Source organism: Silene latifolia, chromosome 7 (assembly GCF_048544455.1).
Source record: "Silene latifolia isolate original U9 population chromosome 7, ASM4854445v1, whole genome shotgun sequence".
Lineage (NCBI taxonomy): Eukaryota > Viridiplantae > Streptophyta > Magnoliopsida > Caryophyllales > Caryophyllaceae > Silene > Silene latifolia.
Window position 1 is genome coordinate 43,191,976 of NC_133532.1, and position 27,336 is coordinate 43,219,311.

The 27,336-nt window shown below is 32.5% G+C and overlaps 1 pseudogene; it reads right to left on the minus strand.

Annotated features, from left to right (window-relative positions):
- Nucleotides 1–735: 735 nt before the first annotated feature.
- Nucleotides 736–27,336, minus strand: LOC141592090 (oleoyl-acyl carrier protein thioesterase, chloroplastic-like; annotated as a pseudogene).

The window sequence follows — 27,336 nt, forward strand, 5'->3', positions numbered from 1 at the left end:
GGGTGGGGTGTGGTGGGGTGGTGAGTGAGGAGATTTGAAATTTTTATAGATTGGGATTTTTGATTTTATTGGATTTTAGAGGGAGGGAGTGAATGATATTATGTGAGATGGGAGAGAAACAAATGAGAGAAAAATGATATATAGTAAATTATGATGGATTAGTGATTAATTAGCAAGGGTAGAGAAAGAGTGATTAAATTAGTTTATTAACCCCTTTTTTTTCTTTTAATCTCAGCCTTTCATTTTCCTCATCCGATGAGGACTTATGGACTCACCCTTAGATGGTGGACTCATATGATCTTAATGCTATATATATATATATATATATATATATATATATATATATATATATATATATATATATATATATATATATATATATATATATATATATATATATATATATATATATATCGCTCAAATGAGGCTTTTCATGCCTTTTTATAATATTACTATATAGACGTGACGCTCAAATTAGGATTTTCATGCATTTTTATGTTATTATATAGATATAGATATAGATTATATAGAGAATCTGCACTCTTATATATTTTTTTTGTTCTTTTTAATGAATGAAATTGAGAAAACTTCTCTAAGAGCTCTTGGGGAGAAAAACAAAGGAGAGCTAAGTCTCTAATTGAAAAGGGCTATAAAATGTGAGGATGTAAGAGAGAATTTGTTATTTTAAATTTTTTATGTAAGTGCAAACAAAAAAAGTGAGCCAAAAAGTTAAAATGTAGAAAAGATTTATTATTGTTGACGTAAAATTACTTTGTACTCTTCATTAAGAGAGCCTAAATGGAGAACAAAGTAGGTCATATACATCTTTATTTAATTATCGTACATGATATAACATATACGTACTACATTTAATCATTGCACAGCCATGAGAACGATATAAATATGAAATTATTATCAGTTACGTATACAAAGTATATCAAGCAAGAAGACAATCCATCTCTCCACTATTTCTGAGGTTTCCTTCTCCATTCAGAGCACCCTCGGTTAGTTTCACACCCATTAGAAGACAATTTTAATAAATGCAAAAACTGAACACCATCATCATCATCGTTTCTTGTTGTTGAATATGCTCCGTTTTTTCCTTTAAGAGGTGGGATTGATAGACTTTTATCAGTTGTTTCTGCGCTTGTCAGAGAATCTACAACATCATCTTGTTGACACTCTTGCCTATAATCCAAGGTTATGCTTTGTAACTCGTAGTTGTCAATTATTTCTTGAGGCACACTCTGGTGAAACAAAAATCATGTAATCAATAATCAATTAGCTTCATTGATGCATTAGCTCGAATCCTTTTTAGATAAAGCATACATGTAAAGGAAATTTTCGTGCGCTTGCATGATTCTGAGTTTGATCGGCCTATCATAAAATTGAGTTGAACGCTCACCTATGTATCACAACTTCAGATACATTGGAGTACAGTAGTATAATTTAAAATGGCAATTGCATTATCATAATATATTTAACTTTTTTTGGGTTTCAGTGTGTCATGAATATAATAAAACATGTTACTAAAATTTTTTATTAGACAGAGAAGTGATAATGGTTGACACATACACCATTTTAACTCGGTTTTCTTAAATCGTATTAATTCATTTTCATACAAAAATATATTTACGAAAGAACTTTTTACAATGAATGTAAATATGTTATTATAATGTTTTAGGTTTTATAATTTTAACTTTTTAATGGTCAAAGTTATTAACATTTGACCTCAAAAGTCAATTAAGAACATAATAACGAAATGGAGAGAGTAAAATCTTTGAATTAGGGTAAGTTTTTAGAGTATACTAAGTTGTATGCCCTTCTTATATATCGTGACGTCTCATCTCAAATAGCGTAACTATACTACATATCTTGTTAACATGTCTAATGTACTCTTACAAGTGACAATTATGTAAGAGGAAAAGAAATAACTAAGTACTTACCTCTAAAACCCATCTTAAATAGGTGACATTATTTACATGTCGGTTCATATCTATGTCGTCTCTTCTGGGCTGTTATATACATTTGGAAGCAAAATGAGGGTCGCGTCAATAATAATGAAACTTACTAGAGTAAGAAAAGCAAAATAGAAAACAAACGTACTAATAGCATAAGAATGTTAAAAAAAACCTTACCATTAGCCCCGATTTTGAATGGTGACCAGGACACCGCCAACCGGGATCTTTCTCATGATTTTGTTGTTTTCTTCGGGAGAAGATAATCTACACAAATTCTCACATAAAGCAGATGATGGTTCTTTATCATCAAATCAAAACAGTAACAAGCTAAATTGTAATGCTTTTGGATTTTGGAATGGTTTACAAGGAAGAAAGCGGAGAGAATATTTTGTGATGGACATGTTTGATTTTAACTGATTTAGAATGCCCAGAATTACATGGTATTTATAGGTTGTAAATTGACAATTCATTAATTTTCATACATTTCTCATCATTGTACTTTGATTTGAGGAAAAAAATAAAACAACAAAATTAATCAAGATATTTAAGTAACTACATAAACTGTGTATCTTAATGAAAATATTTTTTTACACAAAATTAATGATATTGTTTTATGATTTTTTTAACAGCATGTCTTTTAGATACGACTTATTTTACAAAGAATGAATTTTTTATCACAAAAACCTAAAGAAAAGTCTTAAATAAGGGTATATAAAAAATGGAAAGTAGGTAGGAGATTATATCAAAAATAGAGGATGTGTTTTAGGTGGGAAAATTTGGAGTTTTTCTTATTCTTTTAGTATATATAGGGGATTGATCGTTCTAGAACTTACCTTAAATAAGTTCATGAACTTGAATTTATTACTTAATTGTGGAAAAGTCTAAATATCTCAAAAACAGTAAATCGAAAATCTTTCTTCGATCTTGATAGCCCAAGTTCCCGTATAAGCCAAAGTTTTTATGAGCTAGAAATATGACTGATGTCTAAGACTCCGAGTTCTGGAAGGTGTTTTGTTGTGTTATTTCCTACCTAGAGTGTGAATGTTGTGAGTTAGTCTAAGGCTCTGAGTTTAGATCATATATCCCACTTTTGTGTCTCATCTTGGGTTCACTACCTTAATATCTTGACACATCACACCGCCAATAATAAAAATGGTAATGATTATATATACCAAAGTGATTATATGTCATTAGAAAAAGTAATGGGATATAAGATGAGACACAAAACGGGACAGAGAATTTGTACCGGTAAGATTCTTCCTATACAGGAAAATGTAGTGCATCCAAATGAATAGAGGAAATACTATTTTTGTAGTACAAATTCTCATTTGTGACGGCACTATTCCGTCACAAGCTTGTCACCTTTCACACGGAGCAAGTGCAAGGGGGAGAGAGGGGGGGGGGGGGGGGGTGAGAGGTCACAACTTTGTGACCGTCACAAGCAAGACCGTCTGTTTTTATAGTGTGTGTTTTTTTTTTTTTTGTTATAGTGTTTGTTTTGCAAAGTGATAGTCGGTTGATGCAATTATTGGTGCCATTTTTGTTACGATTTATCAACGAATATCTTTATGTTTTTCCAACACAAGGCTATGTACATCTGAATGGCCCAAGATTATTGGGTTGTAACTTGTACCAATCAAACTTTGTAGATAAAAGAACTAAAAAAGGTTCCATATCAATCAAATTAATTATTCTATATAAATATAATCATAACAAAAAAGCTAAAACAATGCAACTTGATATTTAGTTAGTCTCCCTTAAGACGAAAGTATCCGTTTTATAGTTAAAACAGGTTAAGGATAAGACTATTTATATAGACGAGACACTTTTATTATTTCCTAGATATTTGTTTTTTTTCTCTCATGTACGAAATTCAGTAATACTTGACTCGTTTGATTTATTACCCGGATACCTCTGTTTTAAACAAGAATTTATGCTTGATCTTAAAAGTATTGTGTAGTAAATTAAGATGGTTCATCCACTTATATCCACGTCTAATGTTCAAAAATAGAAGTAAAAAAATGAAATTCTTATGTGATTTTTATTATAGACTCCTTAGAAAAAACTTCTATCTTTTATGATTCATGGCGTACATCCGACCCCCTTTCTAACACCACGAGCAAAAGCCTTTGAGGTTGTTGTTGTTACAATATGTATTTAGTCTCTTACTTCTGATAAGTATTATTTTGATATCAGTTTAATTTCTATTTATATCTTTATTTGACTTTGATTTGGTGTGCCTAAATCGTCAAATAGCTCATTTATTAGTTTAATTACTTGTTAGTAGTTTAATTATAATTATTATGAATAATTTTATATTAAATACTGCTTTTGTTACTTTAATTTCTGTAGGCATCGGTTCAAAAAATATGGATTTAACAAGATGCAATAACAAACTGTGTGCATGAAACTTACTTCATGATGAAGTACAAAGACAAGGGCTAATTTTTCTAGAACAAAATGGGTCGTGTGTCACGCTTTAAATTGGGTCATTTTGTCATTCCTACAAGTTTAGCTTGCATTTGGGCCAACTTTTCAAAGAAAAAAGGACCTCAATCTCATAGACATCAACTTAGTCACTAATGGGCCATTTTATCATACATAATGCATGGCCCATAAAGCTAATTAAATTAGAATTTTAGTCTAGCTTTTAATTAGTTGGAAATCTCAATCGTTATTCGGCATCGGCAAAGTACTTCGAATCGTCGACAAATTTAATGAATTTCTAAATTACCTCTCCGGCCCTCCTACCTAAATATTTCAATTAAACTATCGACAAATAATTTAATCGACAATCGAAACTAATAAGTTCAAATAACTAACAACTTAATCGAATCAACAAGTTACTAATCAAAACTACGTTAAACTTATCGAATTAGGATAAATAAATAAAAAAAAAACGACAATCAGCTAACAACTTCCGATTAGTTCTGGCTCCAATCAAATAGCAAAAACAAACAATCAAATAATTAATGCCAACTAATAGAAACAACTACGTTATTCTTGAATCGAGCACAAATGACGGACATCACCAAACCAGGAAACTATGTCTTGATTGAAGCAGGAGAATGCCCTAAACCCAGGCCTCACCTCCGAAGCTAGACATGAATGTGGAACCACTACGTCTCGGCCTAGGCTAGGACGAGGGTGATCAACGTCTGAACCTAGGTGGGGGAGCGGTGACTCCACGTCTGTGCCTAGGATTGGACGTGGTGACTCCACGCCTGGCCCTAGGTGGGGATATGGTGGTTCCACGTCCGTCGACGACCTCCTCCGAAAATTATTGATGCTTCAAATGAAGGTTTGTAATTTGGCCGAAAAATGAAGCGATTTTCGAAGTGCACGTGTGTTCGATTTGGTTGCTAATGATGGCAAGAAATTTATCAAACTTTAGGTCGAATTTGATGAGCGATGTATCTCCGCTACTAAGAGGGCTGATTTTCTGCAAATTTGGTGGCTTTTTTAGTGATTTTGTGCTCTTACAATTTTCGTTAATCTTCGTTTGGCTCAACTACAGGATGATTTCAAATAAGGTTTGCTTGTTTGGGTTGAATTTTTCTTTGCCGCCATTTACATTCCACTTTAGTTAATTATTTTGGGAAATTTTTTAAAGTGTAACTGGAAATCGATTTTAGTAGTTGAATTTGTTATTTCAATATTTTAAGTTTGTTGTCAGGATGAAAATCGATTTTCGAAAGTTTTAAGTTAATTTTATACTCCGTAAAAGAAAGAGGTTAGAGAGATGTTGAGTGATAATTATGCGAGAGGAAAACTTGTCCATTTAGTTAATTTTGTCAACGATTTGAAGTAATGTGCCGAGGATATTTGGCAGAACCTATAAATTGATAGAAAGGGCAGTATGTCTTCGTTTTATACGAGATCAGTAGAAGAGAACAAGATGCCTTATTTTTTTTTTACGGGGAATACACAGCAGTAGACAATATACAGTAGTGAGTAACAGTAGTTTTAGAAGACAAAACCCATTTTTCTCTCCTTTTTATTTTCTCGTCTTTTTATTTTCTCGTCTTTTATTAGCTTAGGTTTAGATTTTAATTAATTATTTAAATCTCAAGATCTAATATTTATGTATTCCACTTTTTTCACTACTTGAATCTAATCATTTGGTTTAAGTATGGTATAGTTTTCCCACTTTTCTTTTTATTTTCGTTGTTTTTCTTGTTCTATTATTTAGATAGTTTTAATGCTTTGTTTATTTTAAGATCAAGTCTTTATTACTTTAATTATGTTTAGTACATTGTTTAACGTAATAGATAACTTAGTGTTAATTTGTTCAAGTGTGAGTAGTTAACTTGTTAGGGGTTGGGGTATTGCATATAAAGATTGAGACTTTGTTATATGAATTGGTTTATTCACTTGTGTTTTAAGTCGATTTCATGCTAAATTATTAAAATGGTCTCTTAATAATAGCTTGAAAGAGTGTTATTTAACTAGACCTTAATTTGCATTTTGTTACCTAACTTAGTGAGTCAATGTTTATTCTTTATCAAAGTTTGTGTCTTTGAATTGGGATTTGGTCTTAATTCTATAATTGCAAACCCTGTGTGGTCTTCGATTGCTAGGTCACTCTAATGACGATTAAGTCGTTTTATTCTTCTTTGTCTTATATCCAACATTAGAAATCCGCGGCTTTGACTCGTTTCACATAGGTTGGATTAGTATCTAATAACGCGAATAGCGTATTAGTGACTAATTGTGACTTGTACTAATTACTTGCGAGAGCATTAGTGTTTTTTGCCATCCCTTATTTACGTGATTCACTTGTCTTAATTTTACTTACCTTTTACCTTGACTTTTGACCCGAGACTTTATTGCATGCCCTCCGTAAATCCCCTAACTCCTCTAGTTTATTAATATTTGTTCCTATTTCTCTACTTAGTTATTTGACAAAAACTAGAATTAAAACGAGACTTATAGCCTAACCTCACCGTCCTTGTGATTCTACCTCCAATACCCTATAACATAGTTGAGTTACAAATATAGTTTGATAGGCTTACACGACAAAGACCTTGCCAACTTCGTATAATATAAGGGCGTAATACTTATGTACAACGAAAAGAGAAAAAATACAAAAAGATGATGAAAGGACTAACCGAAGTTCTTTTGGATAAAGTATTACTAATTCATCGGTGATCTGAGGACCGACTCGTGCAAGTTTTCTGGTGTCCATGTTTAACATCACAAATTTGCTGCAATGAGATATGACATGTATAAGTTTAAGTACTAAAGGTCAGCAATGTTGTAAATTTTGAGGCTAAAGAATCATTGCAGAAAGTATGAAAGCTGCATTTATTTTGCACCTCTAATATTATTTTATTTTTCTTAAAAAAAAGTAGAAATGTATGTAAACCTACATGATATCTAGTTAAAGCAAATATTCCATTATATTCACAGGAATTAAACTACTTGAAGTGAAGATGCAACTCTGGAGTCAAAAGTCAGGAGTCCTCGATAGACTATCGAGTGATATAATGAAGTACTTCTACTATATTCCGGTTTATACAACCATGAACTAATAGGACTACCATGACTAGTCAAATGTTTCTCTATAAATCAAAATACGGGGAGTGGAGTTTAAAGTGAAGTAAGTTCAGCATTTAAATCATAACCAACAGGGGAAAAAGGTATGTGAACTTGACATGTTTAAGCAATAAGGATGAATTCATGTTTGGGTCGTGGAAATGAAGGATGGAAGGTGAATTTGATACAAGTAAATAAGCAATAATGGATTCAAAATATTTTGTTTATGAAATCTCGGTGAAAATTTTTAAGCGATCAAATATGAATTTTAGGTACAAAGTATTTATCACAATGTTTGTGATCAAAATTTCATTTCTAATGTCGCGAGGCCGCAAGTGGTTGATCATGAATTTACCAGTGTATCAGAGTATGTAAGGCGCCATTATAATCCAGATCACCGATCTTTTTCATGATTTTTCTACACAAATAGGATTATACATCCAGTTGTACCATAAGCATTGTACAACCAAGGTATAAGAATCCGAGCTTATATGTATTTTTTCTGAGCTAAATCACAATTCATGTTTTTAATGTGTAAATGGATGAGTTCAATACTTTCTAATAAAACTCATATTATTTAACATAAAGCTCGAATACTTGATCACAAAGCTCAGATTTTACGCCTGCAACATATACAACTGGTTGTATAATGCATGAATTGATTTTTCTACGATGGACTTGAAATGAATGACATTAGATGATATCGCGGAACTCGAGCATTAAAATATTGAACCCATCAATTTTAAAAGAATGTTATAGCAAAATTACTGACTATATTAGAAATTCTTAATAATGTAGCGGCATGTCTGAACGACAAATAATTTAGATGTGGAAGCTGGGACTGAAGGCTACCTAGTAGCTTTTCCAATCACTTCACCATTAGCACAGTCTTTGATAATGTAATCACGTCTTGTCTTTATTTTACCTTCTGGTTGGATCCATGTTTCTATCTCAATCACATCAGACCTGCTTCAAATACCAGTTATTTTGTAGACACGAAAAACAAACAAAAAATAGATACTTTTGAAGAGAAACAAAACAAACCAATTAGGATATCTATACATCTCAATATGCACTCGTGTAACCACCCAAATGAGGCGAAGTTTTCTCATGGCCGGAGTTGTTGCAAAACCCTCCTTGGAGAATCCAAGGGCTTGAGCATGGTTGCATTTAATTTCCTACAGCAGAAAGATCACTCACTTGTGTTATTAGTTACCTCTATAATATTTTCTTGGGTGAAAATGTATGTATATATATCATAAAAAAAGTTACAATATTTAAAAGTATTTCTCAACCACCAATTGACTACATATTGCCACTTTCACCAAATAGATCATCGCCATCTAACTTCTTTGAAGGTAAGACCGTCGAAAGTTAGGACTTTAATGGTCTATAAGACATTATTTAGTTGGAGGTATTCAGAGAGAAAAGAAAATGACAAATTACATTTGTTTGAAAAGCTAAGGTTGGAGCCCTTGGAGGGAAATGAAGGTTGTGTTGGTGGTGGTGTCATTCTCTCTCTCTCTCTCTCTCATGAAATGAGGACAGGGATTTTGTGTTTTATATCAGTAAGGAGGATTGGCGACTAATCCCTTGCGGTCGCCAAATTGTGCGACAGTTTTCGGTCGCATTTGCTTAATTTTAGTCGCCCGATTTAATTTTCATACGAAAAGTTGCAGTCTCCAAATTGGAGACTGATTTCATTCGCCCGTTTATTTATATCAGTCATCACAGTGAAGACTGGTCTAGACAGTAGCCATTTATAGTCGCCCGATATCAGAATTCTTGTGGTGATTTTCATTTTTATAAGCCAAATTCACCTAAGTAGTAAAACAAATGGAATATTATACATGGTACCCTTATGTTTTTCTAAATTCTATGTTATACCCCTCTTTTTAAGCTAAAAATCTTTGGCCATCTCTAATTCTTAGCTACGAACTCCAAAGACAACAATTTTTTCTTTCAAATTAAAGATCTCGTAAAGACGATCAATTTGGGAAAAAATCGATACGTTACGAACTCGTAACCATGAGATATATTCTTGCTTGTGTACAATTGTTGATTGGCTGTGATTGAATTAGGATTTATTTATGCTGATCAGATTATCGCGAATTGTGTTTGATATGAACCGTAGACGAACGTGCGTCGTATGACTTGGTTATACTTGAAATTGGGAGTCAATGCGGGTCGTAATTGGCTCTGACGCCGTTGATCGCGTTTGCCTCTATAACAACCAGACTCGCCACCTTCGTAACACAACCTCAATAAGATAGGATGCGCACCTTTGGGCCATTATTTTGTCCTCACTTAAGCCCAAAAGTACAAGGGCTTGTTACTGAATGGTGAGTGGAATCATTTATAAACATATTACAAGTGTCTTATTTTTCCAATGTGGGATAACTTAATCTAAAAACCACATGACGTGCTACAAACTCCTCCACTAACAGAACACAACGTTCTCGTTGTGCCATAAGGTTGACCGCAGCTAAGCCCAAAATCCTTCCCCGCTAGGTGGGTGACCCGGGTACTCCTGACCACAGGCTCACCACTCGGTCACAGGGTTGCTCTGATACCATTTCTAACTACCTGACCCACCACCATCGTAACACAACCCTAATAAGATGAGATGTGCACCTTTGGGCCATTATTTTGTCTTCACTTAACCTCAAAAGTACAAGGCCTTGTTACTAAGTGGTGGGTATAATCATTTATAAACATATCAGAAGCCTCTTTTTTTCCCGATGTGGGACAACTTAATCCCATAACCTCTTGGGGTGTTACAACCGCCCCAGTGTAGGGATGTGCACATTTTATGTTCCGAGGGAGAGGCAATGTGATCGTAGCACGCATGATGTCGTGTGATTATAGCACGCATGAGACATACCATGTGATTTTAGCACGTATGATATACCGTGTGACTGTAGCACGTATGATGTGTCCTGTAATTGTAGCACGCACGAGATGTCTTGTGGGTGAAGCACGCATATAGATTGATATCGCGACTAACACGCTTGTCGAGTGATGTGATTGTGGTTGTGTTGGTGTAATACCCCGTAATTTGATAAGTATTTATAACAATAATTTATGTAATTTGAATAATTAATTAAAAACATTTATATTAATAATTGCAAATAAGACGGTAATTAAGAATAAAATAATGGATGAGTTGGGAAGATGAATTGGGCCGAGTAATAGGCATGTTATATATAATAATAATATATATATATATATATATATATATATATATATATATATATATATATATATATATATATTATAATAATTAAAAGATTCTCCACTTTATTTTTACATCAAAAATTATTATTTATGATATATATAAGAGAGTTTTTGATGTAAAAATAAAGTGGATAATCTTTTAATTATTATAATATATATATATATACTATATATATATATATATATGTATACTTCCTAAATTATATTCAAGTGATATTTCCAATTTTTATATGAAACTTTTATATTTCACTCGGAAAAAAAGTATCGTTAAAAAAATTATTAAAATAATATAATTAGCTTCGTGGTAAAAATTATTAAAATAATATTATTTGTACATATTAAAACTTCTTAGTATGTAAAATTGTGTAATTTTTAGCATGTTTTGTCCCACATTGGAAAATAACGTAGGTGTGGTGAATATACTACATATATAAATAGTAAAATTGTCCCACATCGAAAAATTAGTATAAGGTGATGTGATCCTATGATTATAAATAGGAGGCATATTTGGAACTTATGTATCCACCCAAAATTTTTTGAGTCTCATAAATATTGTTTTAAAGAGCTCTTAAGATTTTCTATCATTTTCTACGATATGATATAAAAAATAAAGTGGAAATCGTTGGGAACTACCCGGGAAAGAGTTAAGAACATGAACAAGAAAATAAAAAAAGACAAAACTAAAGGTTTTACTAATGGTAGTCTCCTGACACAGTACAAAACTAAAGATTTTACTAATGGTTGTCTTATGAAAGTAGTAATAGAGCGTTAATGAGTCGTTATATGTACGATGTAGAGATCCCTATCTAATGATCGAGACTAAGTGGTTTTACATTCAAAGAAATATAATATGTATACAATAGTGTTTTTTTTTAAGAAGAGACATGTACTTCTTGGTATGTTATATATTTCACATTGAAATATAATGTAGGTATGATGAACATACTACGTCTAAATAACTAAATTATGTATCTCACATCGAAAGAATAGTATACGGTAGGGTGATTCTATAAATATAAATAAGAGGCATCCTTAAAACTTAGATATTAAAACCCAAAATTTTTTGATATAAAAGATATGTACTTTTTAGTATGTTATATGTCCCACATTGAAAAATAATGTAAGTGTGGTGAGTATATTATGTATAAATAATAGAACTGTCTAATATATATACATTTTCTATATTATATTAAAGTGATGTTTATAATTTTGATATAAAACTTTATATTTCATTTGACAAAAAAGTATCGTATGAAAATTATATAATTAGATTGTGACAAAAAAAATGCTATCATTAGAGTGTAGATTGTATTGTATTTTCTCATTATTAAATCGGGTTGATGTCAAAGTAGGTGCGAAAAAAATGGTGTATGTATTATGTTATTTGTCCTTTATTGAAAAGTAATGTAGGATTGTCCCATATTGAAAAAGGTAATTTTAGAATTATCCCACATTGAAAAGTAATGTAAGTGTGGTAAATATACCATGTATAAATATTAGAATTGTCCCATATCGGAAGATTATCATAAGGCAGGGTGATCTTATAATTATAAATAGAAGTCATAACCCAAAATCTTTTGATTCTCTTAAGTATTGTCAAAGAGAGCTCTTAAAAGAGTTTGTATTACAATAATGATTTCTAACCTAAGTTAATCTTTGAAAAATCTTTTAGTTATTATAATATATATTCTGTATTTCTTATTTTATATTCAAGTGTTGTTTCTAATTTTTATATAAAAACTTTTACATTTCATTTGGCAAAATAATGTCGTTAAAAAAATTATGAAAATAATATTATTAGATTCATGGTAAGAAATGTTATCATTAGAGTATATATAGATTTCATATAATTTGCACATATTAAAGATGGTTTATTTCATAGTATGTTATATGTCCCACATTGAAAAATAATATAGGTGTAACAAATATGCTACATATAAAAAATATAATTTTCCCACATCGAAATATAGCATAAGGTGGGTGATTCTATGATTATAAATAGGGCATCTTTGGAACTTAGGCATCAACCCAAAATCTTTTGAGTCTCTTAAGTATTGTCTTGGAGAGCTCTTAAAAGTTTATATCATTATATTTTCTACCTATAGATTTTATATGTCCCACATTGAAAAATAATATAGGTGTGTAAATATACTACGTTTAAATAATATAATTTGAATTGTGTTAAAAAAAGGATTATTTAATAAAAATACTCTAAACTATAGAGGCCCTTCTCAAAATACTCCAAATTGTGTTTTAACCATCATTATACCCAACTATTTCATCTATTGTCTTGTACTAGAATTGCCCATTTATTAACCTATACTAGCAGGTAAACTCAAGTGTGAGTCCCACTTCTTCTTCCCCAAGCCACCATTGTTCTTCCTCCCAAATCCGAATATCCCCAAATCCACCCATTACTTCTAAAAGCGTCAGCCACCCTCCATCATCTTCCCCTAATTTACCAATCGCCATTAAAACACCACAATTCTTCTTACCAAATTAAGGTATTGAATCAAAATAACCAAATTAAAATTCTGACCATACTGAAGATCTACGAAATCATTTAATCATCAAAATTAAGGAATTAAGTACATAAACTCAAATGTACAAAAATACGGAGAAACTTTGTCGCATTAAATTCTCATCACCACCGCTACATCACCTATCAAAACAGCACCACCACCACTTCTCTACATTCTCAAGCATAACAACCACATCCAATTCTTAGCTCGCTGGTAAAATCTGGGCAATTCCTTTGATGGTAAAATCTGGACAAAATCATTTGAGAAGAACAAGCAAATCTTGCATTTTTTATGTTCAAATCTGGGTAAAGTTTTAAACCCAAAGATTTCAACACTTTATTTGGGTTTTGTTAGACCGAAGGAATATTATGGAAACTTTGTTGGATTTTTTCGAATTTCTAAATGAAGAAATAAGGGATCCGAAAAAATAAAATGGATGTGGGGGTTATCGGTGAGATGAAGGTTAATCTGGGCTTTAAATTTGGGAATGAAAAATAAAATAAGGAATTGGGATTTAAGGGGGCCATGCTGATGTCGTTAACATGGTCATTCGCAAATTGTCCGTAGTTTAGATAAAGCATTGGTGACTGAGGGTATGGTGGATGGTAGCAGTGGTTGTAGGGGGTGATGATTTGAGACTAATTGAGAGGGCAACGGGTAAGTTTGCAAGGAGAGGATGGGAGTGACCTGCTAAAGAGGTAGTCGGTCACCTGAGTGTATTATGAGAAAATGGGTCAATAGTATGGTTTATTGTGAGTTAAATTGAAGCTTAGAGTATTTTGAGAAGGACTCCAATAGTATAGAGTATTATTATTAAATAACCCTTAAAAAACTTATATCATTAGAGTATGTTCATATCATTTGCACATATTTTAATTATGATAAAAATAAAAAGAAAACAAACGTATGAATATTAATAGATAATATAGTATTTGCTTATTATTAAATCGTGTTGGATGTCGAATTAGGTTCAAAAAATATGGTGTACTTTTAAATATGTTATTCGTCTCACATTGAAAAATAATGTAAGTGTGATAAATATATACTAAGTATAAATAGTTGAATTGTCCCACATCAGAAGATTATCATAAGGTAGGGTGATCCCATGATTATAAATAGGATTTATCCTTGGAACTTAGGTATCACTCCAAATATATTGAACCTCTCAAAGTATACTTATTATATAAGAGACTTTAAACATAATCTTGAATTAAATGTTAAATTTTTAAAGTTGTACTTTTTTTAGGTGGGAGAAAGAGCGATAAAATGGTCAATATTATAACGGAATTTTTTCATGGTGCCCTCGAATTTTGGTAGATTACACATAATACCCCTAATTTTAAGTTTCTACATATAATACCCTTGTGTTTACTTTTTTCATAACGTCGTTACTCCTATGAGTAACTAGATGAGTAATTGAGCATGTCATGCTATTTGTGTTTTGTTATTTAGGTATTAAATGTTAGTTTATTAAATAAAATATTGATTTAGGAATTAGATGATGAAGTGTTTGTATAATAGATAACAAAATAAAAAGGCGTCACAAGTCATAGGAGTAATGACGTTATGACGGAAGTTGTCAAATGGTATTCTGGGAAAGAAAAAGGTGAACAGGGTACTATTTACATAAACTTAAAATTAGGGATACCATGTGTAATCTATCAAAGTTCAAGGTTACCATGAGAAATTTCAAATATTATAATGATATAGTTAATTAAATTTTCATTTAAAAGAGAGAGATATCTGTACCAATAAAACATTAAACGGGGTATTATTTTTTAATTGTTATTTTATTGTCACGCCATCAAACTTAACGTCCATTTAATGCCTTTACCTTTTTACATTATGGGGTACCATGGGCAAAAAAAATGGAATCTCAAGGGTACCATAGACAGATTCTTAAAAGTAGGGGTAACATGGAAAGTCTGACAAAATTAAGGCAAATATTAATGGAGAGTACTTGATCATACTATTAAATTTAAATATCTAGTAGATATAATGAGTAGCAATTGTCCGTATTCAGTATTCGGGATCTGGTTGGATGTCGAACTAAGTGCAAAAAAGATGGTGTAATTCTGAGTAGGTTATTTGTCCCACATTGAAAAACAATGCAGGTTTGATGAATATATACTATGTATAAATAGTAGAATTGTCCCACATAAGAAAAATAATCCAAGTTTGGTGAATATACTACTTATAAATACTAGAATTGTCCCACATCGAAAGATTAGTATAAGGTGAGGTGATTATATGATTATAAATAAGAGTTAACCCATGTATATATTAATCTTTTTTTTTTTTGAAAAAGATATTTTAATAATATGTAAACAAATTATTAGACATAGAATGTAAACATTAAACTCTTATAACGTTTTTTTTTTTTTTGCATTATAAATAAGTTAATTACCCCGTAGCAATGCACGGGCATTCAAACTAGTAGTACTAGTATCTTTTATAATAGTAATAATAATAGTAATTACAATAATAATTGCATTTTCTAATAATAGTAGTAATATGATAATTATATAGTTTCCTAATGCTTCCTTATACCCTATGACCTACCTAATACCTATATAAATAGACCTTCTCCATCATAAAACACAAATAATTCACATAAGAGAAGGACGAAATAATTCACATAAGAGAAAAGAGAAGGAAGAACTAGCTAGGAGATCGTCACAAGGTAATTTTCTAATCGTCTCATAACATACTCACCTTAAGACTAATACAACTCGTTAAATAGACAACCGTTGACTGACTCGAGACCATGACCTTGACCGTGGGACACCAGAGGTTGACCAGACCTACCATTGACCACCGTTGACCGGTGGGAAGGGGGCTGTTATTAGGGTTTCGAAGGGTGGTTATGGGTTAGAAGTACACGTTGAACACAGGTTTTGGACCCTTTAATGTGCACGCCTTGACCTGGGGTTGGTAGGGTGGTTCCGGGGTGATGAGTCGACCACCATGGGTAGTCATAGGTGGTCGGAAGTGCTTTTTTGCGCGATAGGGCATAGTTATTGCTAAACACGTTGGAACTATTTTATACACAATTGCTTTGACTCGTTGGACTCGAACTGGGGTTGGTTGGGTTCGTGGTAATTAGTCGGTCCTATTGGTGATGTTAGGGTGGTCGGAGGTGGTTGTTTGTGTGGGTGGTTGACGGGTTATCGAGTTGATGTTTGAATTTGTGGGTGTCGTGAGTTGCTGCTAGGGCGTGTCATTGGGGGCCGTGTCATGGTAGCATTACTGGTGTCGGTGTGGGGTGGTGTAGGAGGAGGTGGTAGCTCGTGGTGGTCGTAGTATGGCGGATTATTTACGTGAGTTGTTGTTGGTGTTTGTTGTTGTTGTTGATGATTGAGTCGTGGGTGGCAGAAACGAAAGTATGGTGGCCGTGACTGGGTTGTTGGTGGTTCTGGGTACGGTGGGGGCTTGGTCTGGTGGTGGTAGTAGTGGCGGATGTTGGTGGTGGTTGTGATTAGTGGTGTAAACCGTGAGTTATTTAAGTTGCGTCGGTTTCATATATTTTTCATGCCGGGGTTAGGGCAGTTGTGTGGGCTCGTATGGAAGTTGATCGGTGTTGGTCTGGGCTGGTGATACCGTGGCAGGAGGGTGAGCATGGTGGTGTTGAGGGCTGAATGTCGGGAGTGAGTGGGGTGTATGTCGTGAGGGAGTGGTGTGTTTGTGTGAGGGAGTGTTTGTCCGGGCCGGGCCGGATCAGCCCGTGCTGATGGCCAGCTCTAGTTGTACGTGGTGTTTTGTGATTTGTAGATGACCGGGATTGGTTTATTTTGAGACGGGTTTACAAATATTAAGTCACATGATAATATAAATATAATGATTAATGAATAATGGATAATTAATTATATAAATAATAAATTATTTATAATTAGTTTAACTATTTTATATAATTCGATTGTTAGTAATTGTATACGATTATTATATTAGGTGACGGTTTTATTGAAGAGTGTTACTAGTTGATTAGCTCGAATTGTGTAATTGGATATTGATTGTCAGGTAGGATAAATAGTCACATGATAAGCTGGCTCTGATTATAAAATCGCTTGGTTGAATTTCTCAAATTTTTACCCTCATTTGTTTCGACTACCATTTATTTTTATTAATCACTTTATTTATTTCCGCTGCGAGTTGTATTTAATTTTATATTAAGTTTTAGTTTGGTTAAGTTGTAATAAACGTGTAATCGCTAAATTTTATTTAAAATACTTTGGTTGTTGTACTTTGCTATTCACTACCTCGGGAAAACCGAGATGGTAACAGTCCTATTTATTTGAGAATGTATTGCTAAAGGCTCCTAAATAAATGGAGGTGTTACAAAGTGGTATCAGAGCAAAACGATGCTCGGGCCTAACCAATGAATAATAATGAATTTAGGATGTGTCTAATAAAATGAACCTCAGGTAGAAACTGTTAGGTGTCCCTCTTAGTGCGGTTAAGAAACTGGCCTTAATTCGTACCATGGCCCTCTCAGTTTTTAACCGGGTACCTTGAGAGAAAATTTTGAGTGGGGTAATTAAAATGAAGTCGTGTTAAATTATTTTAGGAGTCAATGGGATGCCTTAAAATGTATATTGTTGGCCTTGTTGCAGGCGCGGATTGAGATAAGTATTGTATGGAGTTGTGTGAGGCCTTGGGCCGTGAGATGTAGTAGTGTATTGGCATTATCTTTGCAATTGGGTGATCATATGAATCGTGTGATGGATGGAGTTATCAGTTAGTTTATATATATATATATCTAGGGTCAGGATCCGGTGAGAACCACTAACATAATGAGAACCGTGAGAACCCTCACTAAATCATCATCAAATCTTGTTCTGAAAGTTTTGATAGATCATTTATCTTTTGTTTAGTTTATTCAAACACATTTTTAGTCTAGGTAAACAATTTTTTTTATTTTATTAACAAAATATAAACTTAGTGTACGAAAGTACAACTACGTATACTAAAATAGCTATAGATGCACGAAAACGAATAATAGGTGCATGAAAATTGTTAAATGCATGAAAATGATTACTAGGTGCATGAAAATAGCAGGCTCTAGGTGCACGAAAACGAGTTCTAGGTGCATGAAAATTGTTAGATACATGAAAATGAGTAGTAGTTCCATGAAAATTAATAAAATATTTCTCGTCTCGATTTTCGTCAATAATTTATACTTTTTGGACCAAGAAATATGTTATCTACCCATAAAATTCTATGCCGAATCCAAATATGTCAGTATTTTTTACAAAAAATATCCGTAAGGTGGAGTTCTCACAGTTCTCATTATGTAGGTGGTTCTCACTAGATCCCAAATCTAATTTTAGTTCAGGAAAGTGTAATTTTAGTCCAGGAAAGTATAATTTCAGTCCACTGAGAATGTAATTTTAGTCCATTGAGAGTGTAACATTAGTCCAATGAGAATATGAGAATATGACCAAGTCCATTGAGAGTGTAACATTAGTCCAATAGAAGTAAGTGTAATTCTAATGGAGAAAAGTGTAATTTTAACAGAAAAAAGTGTAATTTTAACAACAAAAAAAGTGTAATTTTAACAACAAAAAGTGCAATTTTAATGGAAAAAGTGTAATTTTAACAGAAAAGAGTGTAATTTTCATGGAGAAAAGTGTAATTTTAACAGAAAAAAGTGTAATTTTAATGGAGAAAAGTGTAATTTTAACAGAAAAAAGTGTAATTCTAACAACAACAAAAAGTGTAATTTTAACAGAAAAAAGTGCAATTTTAATGGAGAAAAGTGTAATTTTAACAGAAAAAGGTGTAATTTTAATGGAGAAAAGTGTAATTTTAACAGAAGAAAGTGTAATTTTAATAGAAAAAAGTGTAATTTTAACAGGAAATTTGTAAAGAAAATCTGAACTTTAATAGTGAAAATTTTAACTTTAATAACTCAAAAGAGGAAGGTAAAAAAAAACCGGTCTACACCCACCACCACCCTACGGCCTACACATGCAACAAACTCAAAAAAAAAAAATATCGGATCTGAAACGTCAAATCGCGAGACTAAATCTGACAAGAAAAAAACCGAAAACTGAAAAAAAAAATCAAAAAAAATATATATATATATATATAACTGATCGTGAAAGCAAGGAGAAGAAAGAGCAAAGAAAACAAAACAATAACTATAACATTACCCACCCCACACCCCACACCCCACTACCCCAGGCCGCTAAGTAAAAAAAAAAAAAATGACAGATCTGAAAACGAAAAGGATGGGAAAAGAAGGGAAACTAAAAACAAAAAAACAAGAAAAGAACAATAACACCACCAGTCGGACTTCTAGAAGAAAGACGGTGAAGGATTGGAACGGAGGCGAGTTGAAGAGGGTGGCGGAAAGGGAGGCTTCGGTGGTGGAGATAAGGTGGGTTAGTTTTTCGAAGACGGCCATAAGGTGGGGTGACAGAGGTGGTAGAAGGGGCGAGTCGGAATCGGGTGTAGAGTGCGGTGGTGGGTGGTTGGTTTGGGTTTGGGTTCATGGTTGGTTGTGTCGGTGGTGCGAGGTGGAAGGGAGCGGTGTGGTGGGTGCGTGGGGGTGCAGGTGCGGTGACAGAGGTGGTAGAAGGGGACAGATCTGGTGGGCCGTCGGGTGGTGGGTTGTGGGTGGTAGTGTCGGGTGGGATAGTGATGGTGGGAGTGAGAGTGGGTGGTGGAAGATTTAGGGTTTTTATTTATTTTGATTTTGAATTAATTTGGTTTTTAGAGAGAGGGTAGAGAAATGAATTGTGTGAATGAGAGAGAAGTAGGTGGAAAAATAAATGTTATATAGTAGATTAATAATTGATTAGTGTAGATTAGTAAAGTAGAGATGGGGAGTGTTTAATTATGCATTAATCCTCCTTTTTTTGCTTCCAATCTCAACCCTTCATCTTCTCCATCCAAAGGCTCACAATGAGACTTATGGACTCACATGTAAGATGTGGACTTAGATGAACCTTATACTATATATATATATATATATATATATATATATATATATATATATATATATATATATATATATATATATATATATATATATATATATATATATATATATAGAATTAGGATCAAATGAGTCCACCTTCTTAAGGTGAGTCCATGAGTCCTAGTCCTAGCCATTAGATTATAACAAAATCTATGGCCAAGATTAATTCTGAAAATAAATGACCTATATAAAGCCCAAAGAACCCTAATTCTATTCATTACCACCTCCCACTTCCCTCTCTTCCTCTCTTTCTCTCTTCATCCATCTCTCTACCTCCCACAACCACCGCCATGTCTCTCTACCTCGTAAAACCACCGTCACTCTGCCGCGCACCCCCTGTCACGCCTTTCTTATTGCGTTCTCCCCGCTCCTGCCACACCCGCTGCCTCACCGCCTCTGCCGCCAACGCTTCCGCCTCCCTCCTCTGCCGCCTTCCTCCTTTCTCTGTGTTTTTTTTAAGATCTGGTGGTTGCAGGTGGGGTCGTGGTGAGTGTTGGGGTGTTGTCGTTGCCGGCTGTGCGCGACCTCCTCGTTTCTCCTTTTTTTTTTCAGATTTGATGGGTGGTGGACCGTGGTGGTAGTGGTAGTGGTGGTGGTCGTTTTTTTTTTCTGATTCAGTTTAACTTTTTTTTCCTGATTTTTCGTCAATTGCGTTGGTGCTGGTGGTTGTGGGTGCGGGTGCGGGTTAGATGGTGGCGGCAGAAGTTGGCCTCTTTTTTTTTCTCTCTTCCAGATTTGGTGGCTGTTGGACCGTGGGTGGTGTTGTTGGCGGGTCGGGGCTGTGGGTTATGGGTGATTGTCTGGTTTTTCAGATTTAGTTAACTCAGATCTACACTTTTTTTTATTTATTTGGTAAGATCTACACTTTTTTTTATGTTTTGGTGGTTGCAGGGAAGGGCGTCATCGGATTTGGTGATTGTTGTGTTGGTAATGGCTGTGGTGTGACAGTTTGGGTGACAAAGACGGTGGTTGCCTTTTTTAGTTAAAGGCGGGGTGGTTAAGATTAGAGTTTCAACGATATGGACTGAAATTACATGGATAAGGACTAAAATTACACTTCTAACGGACTAAATTTATGTAAATTCAAATTAATATATCCAAAATCACCCTATTTAGTATAAAATTTCACATTCACGGGTTAAAGTTTCAATCCTAAAAGAATAACGTTTCATGGACAAGGAAAAATTACAAATGGCCAAAAAAAAAATAAAGTTTCAATTTTTAGCATTAAAGTTTCACTCGTACAACATTAAAGTTACATTCATAAATTAGTGAAATTAAATAAATATTAATCATTAAAGTTTTACTTTAAAACATTAAAATTTTGCTCGTATATCATTAAAGTTATAGTCAAAAATTAGTTAAATTAAATAAATACAAGTCTCAACTACATTATTTAACAAAATTGATTTTTTATATTAAAAAATGGGCTAAAAAAATTAAAGTTACATTTTTTTACATTAAAGTTTCAGTCGTAGAACATTAAAATTATATTTAAAAATTATTTAAATTAAATAAATACAAGTCCCAATTAAATTATTTCATAAAATCAAATTTTTATTTTCAAAAATGGGTTAGAAAAATTAAAATTACATTTTTTCCATTAAAGTTTCAGTCGTAGAACACTAAAATTATATTCAAAAATACAAAAATTTAATTTTTTATATATAAAATAAATATAAAAAATTAAAGTTACATATGAAAATAATAAAGTTACATTCACAGATTAAAGTTTTACTTTTAAAACATTAAAGTTTCAATTTAGATATTGCTTAAAAGATTCAAATCTCAACCATCAATCTTAGAAGATCAATGACTTAGATTAGGACTTAGGGACTCACCATTTTAGGTGGACTCATTTGAACTTGACTATATATATATATAGAAGAGATCAACTAAGGCCAACATATGTATTTGAGTCCATAAGTTCTATTAAGGGCCATTGGATGGTGAAAATGGATGGCCAAGATCAACCTCCAAAAAGTGTGTTTATGGACTAATATCACTCATTCTCTCCTCCTTCACTAATCCTTCTAATTAATCACTAATTCACTATAACTTCTTTTCCTCTCATCCACTTCTCTCACATATCACACAACTCATCTCCTCTCTCAAACCCCAAAAAATAAAAACCCAAAAAATCAAAATAAATAAAAAACCCCACAAACCCAAATAAATAAATAAAACCCAAAAAATCCAAATAAATCAAAAAACCCAAAAAATCCAAATAAATCATTCATTCCTCTCTTCCTCATTCACCACCACCCACCACTATCCCACCCGACATCACCCAACGCCCACTCCCACCGCCACCCACCTCCACCACCGCCGTCGGTAAATTCTATAAACTCGTTTTTTTATTATTATTTTTTTCAAATTTTGCGTCTCGGTTATTTTCGTCACTTTTTTTTTTTTTTTTTTTTCTTCAGATTTTGTGTTAAATTTGTTGTTTGGGGTCGGTTTATTTTATTTGTTAATTTTTGTTGGTTTTTGTTGTTTCTTATTCTTTTCAAATATCTTCTTGTTATACGTTTTTTTGGTGATATACAAATTTCGGGTTTTAAATATCGTTTTTTTTGGTGATATACTTTTTTATTTTTACAAATGTCGTTTCTTTAAAATTCGTCTTGTTATATAAATTATTAGATCTAAAAAGAAGATATTTGAAACTTTAGTCTTTATTCACTGACATTATGTATAACTTTAATTTACATTATGTACAACTTCAATGATATTGTGTGCAACTTCACCGATATTATGTATAACTTCAATGAACATTATGTATAACTTCACTGATATTATGTATAACTTCACTGACATTATGTATAACTCCACTGACATTATGTATAACTTTAACTTACATTATGTACAACAATGACATTGTGTTAGTTTCAAATCTTAATTACATTTAGACAAAAGTTATACTATCATGGATTAAAGTTACACGATTTTTGGACTAAAGTTATACAAAAAATGACTAAAATTATAATATTATGGACTAAAGTCACACAATTTTGGACTAAAGTTATACTATTATGGACTAAAGTTACACAATTTTGGACTAAAGTTATACAAAAAAGTTATACAAAAAGACTAAAGTTATACAAAAATGGACTAAAGTTATACAAAAATGGACTAAAGTTATACAAAAACAGACTAAAGTTATACAAAAATGGACTAAAGTTATACAAAAATGGACTAAAGTTATACAAAAACAGACTAAAGTTATACAAAAATGGACTAAAGTTATACAAATTTAGTCCAATTTTTTTGTATAACTTTAGTCCAAATTTGAATTAATACAAGTACTGTTTGTATAAATTTAGTCCATATTTGTATAACTTTAGTCAATTTTTGTATAACTTTAGTCTTTATTTGTATAACTTTAGTCCATATTTGTATAACTTTAGTCTGTTTTTGTATAACTTTAGTTCATTTTTGTATAACTTTAGTCCATTTTTGTATAACTTTAGTCTTTTTTTGTATAACTTTTAGTCATTTTCGATAAATTAGTTGGAATTTATATAATTTTATGTAACTTTAGTCCAATTTTTTGTATAACTTTAATCCATATTTGTATAACTTTAGTCAATTTTTTTTATAACTTTAATCCTTATTTGTATAACTTTAGTCCATATTTGTATAACTTTAGTCCATATTAGTATAACTGTAGTCCATTTTTTTATAACTTTAGTCCTTATGTGTATAACTTTAGTCAATTTTTGTATTACTTTAGTCCATATTTGTATAACTTTAAAGTTTAAAGGGTATAACTTTAGTCCATATTTGTATAACTTTAAACTTTAATGTTAAAAAGGTATAACTTTAGTCGTAAATAGTCCACCATAATAACAAAAAAACGTTAATCTAACAAAAAAACCCGTAAATCTAAGAAAAAACCAAATATAAAAAAAAACCAAATAACAATGATCACTGAAATTGCACATAAGGGCATTGAAGTTGTACACAATGACCACTGAAGTTGTACGAAATCTGAAATAACAAAAAAAGAACCGAAATCTAAAAAAATAAAAAACGAAAACTAAAATAAAAAAAGGAAGCAATATTTTGTTAGTCCAAATTGTATAATACAAATCGTATAATACAAAACAAATAACAATAACAACCGTATAATACAACAATATTTTGTTAGTCCAAATCGTATAATACAAAACAAATAACAATAACAACCAAATAACAAAAAAAAAATAATAAAGAAAAATCAAACTTTTCGAAATCTAACAAAAACAAAACCAACAATATTGAAAAAAGTAGATCTGAAAAAAAAAATCAAACTTAAAAAAAAAAAAAAAAAAAAACCGAAATCCACAAAAGGAAAGAGGTGGAGATCTGGAAAAAAAAAAACACGCCATAAACCAATAGATATGAAATCAAATTCTAAAAAAAAAAATAATCTTAAATCAAAAAAAAAAACGACATAAACAAAAGGAAAGAGGTGGAGATCTGAAAAAAAAAAAAAAAAACAAAACCAAACAACACAAGCAACCAACCACGGTGGTGCAGAGGTGTCGGGGACGGAAGTAGTGGGTGTAGTGGCGTGATTCTGACGGAGAGGGGTGTGCGAAAGGGAAAATGAGGTGGGTGTGGGGTCGTTTTCTGGGTAGGCCGGTTGTGGGGTCGAGGTTTGGTGGCGGACAGGCCGTCATTTTCTGGGTAGGCCGGTTGTGGATGAGGAGCGTGCGGTTGAGGGCGCCGGGTTTGGTGGCGCGGCACCGTCGTTTTCGGGTAGGCGGTTGTGAGGAACAATAAAGGTGGCGGTGGTTTCGTGGTTTGTGGTGGTCGGTCGTGTGTGGTGTCGGAGGTGGTGGCGTGTGGTCGGTGGTGTCGGGATTTGGGTTATTTTTTGGGGTTTTTTGCTTGTGGTGGCCGGTGGATGTGAGGGAGATAGGTGATGATTTTGTTTTTGATTTGATTTTTGTTTTGTTTGTTTTTTTGGGTTTTTTTTTTGGTTTTTTGATTTGGTTTTATTTTGTTTTCTTAGAAAGGGAGAAAAATGAGAGAGAATGAGAGAAGTGAGAGAGGATGAGTGAATGAGGAAATGAGTTGGGAGATTAGAATGGTGGAAGAGTTATACAAAATTAGGAGGAGTTATACAGAATTAGGGAGGGAGATTAGGGAGGTTCATTTGTGACCCTTGGATGAGATGTAATCTCATCCCTTCATCCCTTCCATCCTAAGGTCCTTATAAGGACTTATGGACTCATAAGATGTAAGGGCCTTATGAGAACCCTTCTATATATATATATATATATATATATATATATATATATATATATATATATATATATATATATATATATATATATATATATATATATCCGAGAATGAAAATGTGATAGTATTAATTGGATGTTTCACATATTAGAGTGTGAGTAATATGTGTAGTAGGAAATAACATGTCTAGTGATATGCTGATATGTGTTACCCCAAAGCCATGTTTATCTCGTCATGTTTAGCACTAGTTCTTTTGTTTTAGTAAATAGGTTACGGGGACGTAACCTTCATTTTAAGGTTGGTAGGATTGTAAAATCGCTTGGTTGAATTTCTCAGATTTTTACCCTCATTTGTATTGACTACCATTTATTTTTAATAATCACTTTATTTATTTCCGCTGCGAGTTGTATTTAGTTTTATATTAAGTTTTAGTTTGGTTAAGTTATAATAAACATGTAATCGCTAAATTTTATTTAAAGTACTTTGGTTGTTGTATTTTGCTATTCACTACCTCGGGAAACCGAGATGGTAACAGTCCTATTTATTTGGGAATTTCTTGCTCAAGATTCCTAAATAAATGGGGGTGTTACAGTTGGTGGTTGCCTATGTTTGCTAGTGTGGTTGTTACTGTATTGTGTTATGTATTGATTATTTCTACTAGACCATAGGTTGACGTGTGTGTTTCTGTTGTGTTAAATCTTTTCCAACTACCTGCGTTTATCAATTTGATATATTCGGCAAATGGTGAGTAGTGGTGATTATATGGATGATTGATGCTATGGTTGCTGGCTGGGAGGTTGGGGCGTGGCTTAGCATGTGAGAGGGGATCGTTTACTGAGCCTGATTATAAATTTGTTAGTTTGGGATATTCGTTCACTGTATAGTTTCATCCGTTGTATTTTTCAATTTATAAGACGGTTGTATAAATGTTAATGAAGTCTTAAATAGCTCTTTAATCATTGTTATGATATGTACTGTCTCGGAAAACCGAGATGGTAACGACCATATTTACCTGGGAAGGTCTAGTTAAAGGCTCATGAACAAATGAGAGTGTTACAAAGTTAAATATAGTTAAGTTAAATTCAGCTCCTATAAGTTCGGTTCAGAAAAGTTCAGCTCCTATAAATTTAGTTCAGATCATATATATATATATATATATATATATATATATATATATATATGTATATATATATATGTATATATATATGTATATATATATATATATATATATATATATATATATATATATATATAAGTTTAATTCAGAAAAGTTTAGATCCTATATGTTCAGTTTAGTTTAGATTCAATAATTTTAAAAAAGTTCTACTCCTATAAGTTCAATTCAGGTGTTAAGTTCAGTTCAGATCCTACAAGTTTAGTTTAAAATTAAGTCCAAAAAACCCTGCCTAATTCATTCACGACAAATAGCAATTGGGAAGAAATAACCCGACTTGAATACGGACATAACCACATGATATAAAACAATAAAAAGAAAGCAAATGAATAACCTGCAAGAGATTAGCAATGGTTGCAATGGTAGCAGTTTTATTAATCCCAACCTCATAACACCTTATTATAAAACACTCGTTATATGACAACTTATCTTCACTCAAGCTCCCTAACCTCAACCTATCCACCAAACCGTATTTGTTTGAATCTCTTATTTTAAGTGACATTGATAAATCCCGCCGTTTCGAGCATAAAATCGAAACATTTCGAGGATATTTAAATTTTATGTCACGTTTTTGAGTTACCCAGAAACTGCATTGCGTTAAAGAGTGAATCTTTACATTGCATGATCTTGTAAACAACATATTTCTATTTTGAGCTTTTTTTTTTCTGGCTTTGGGGGAATATGAGA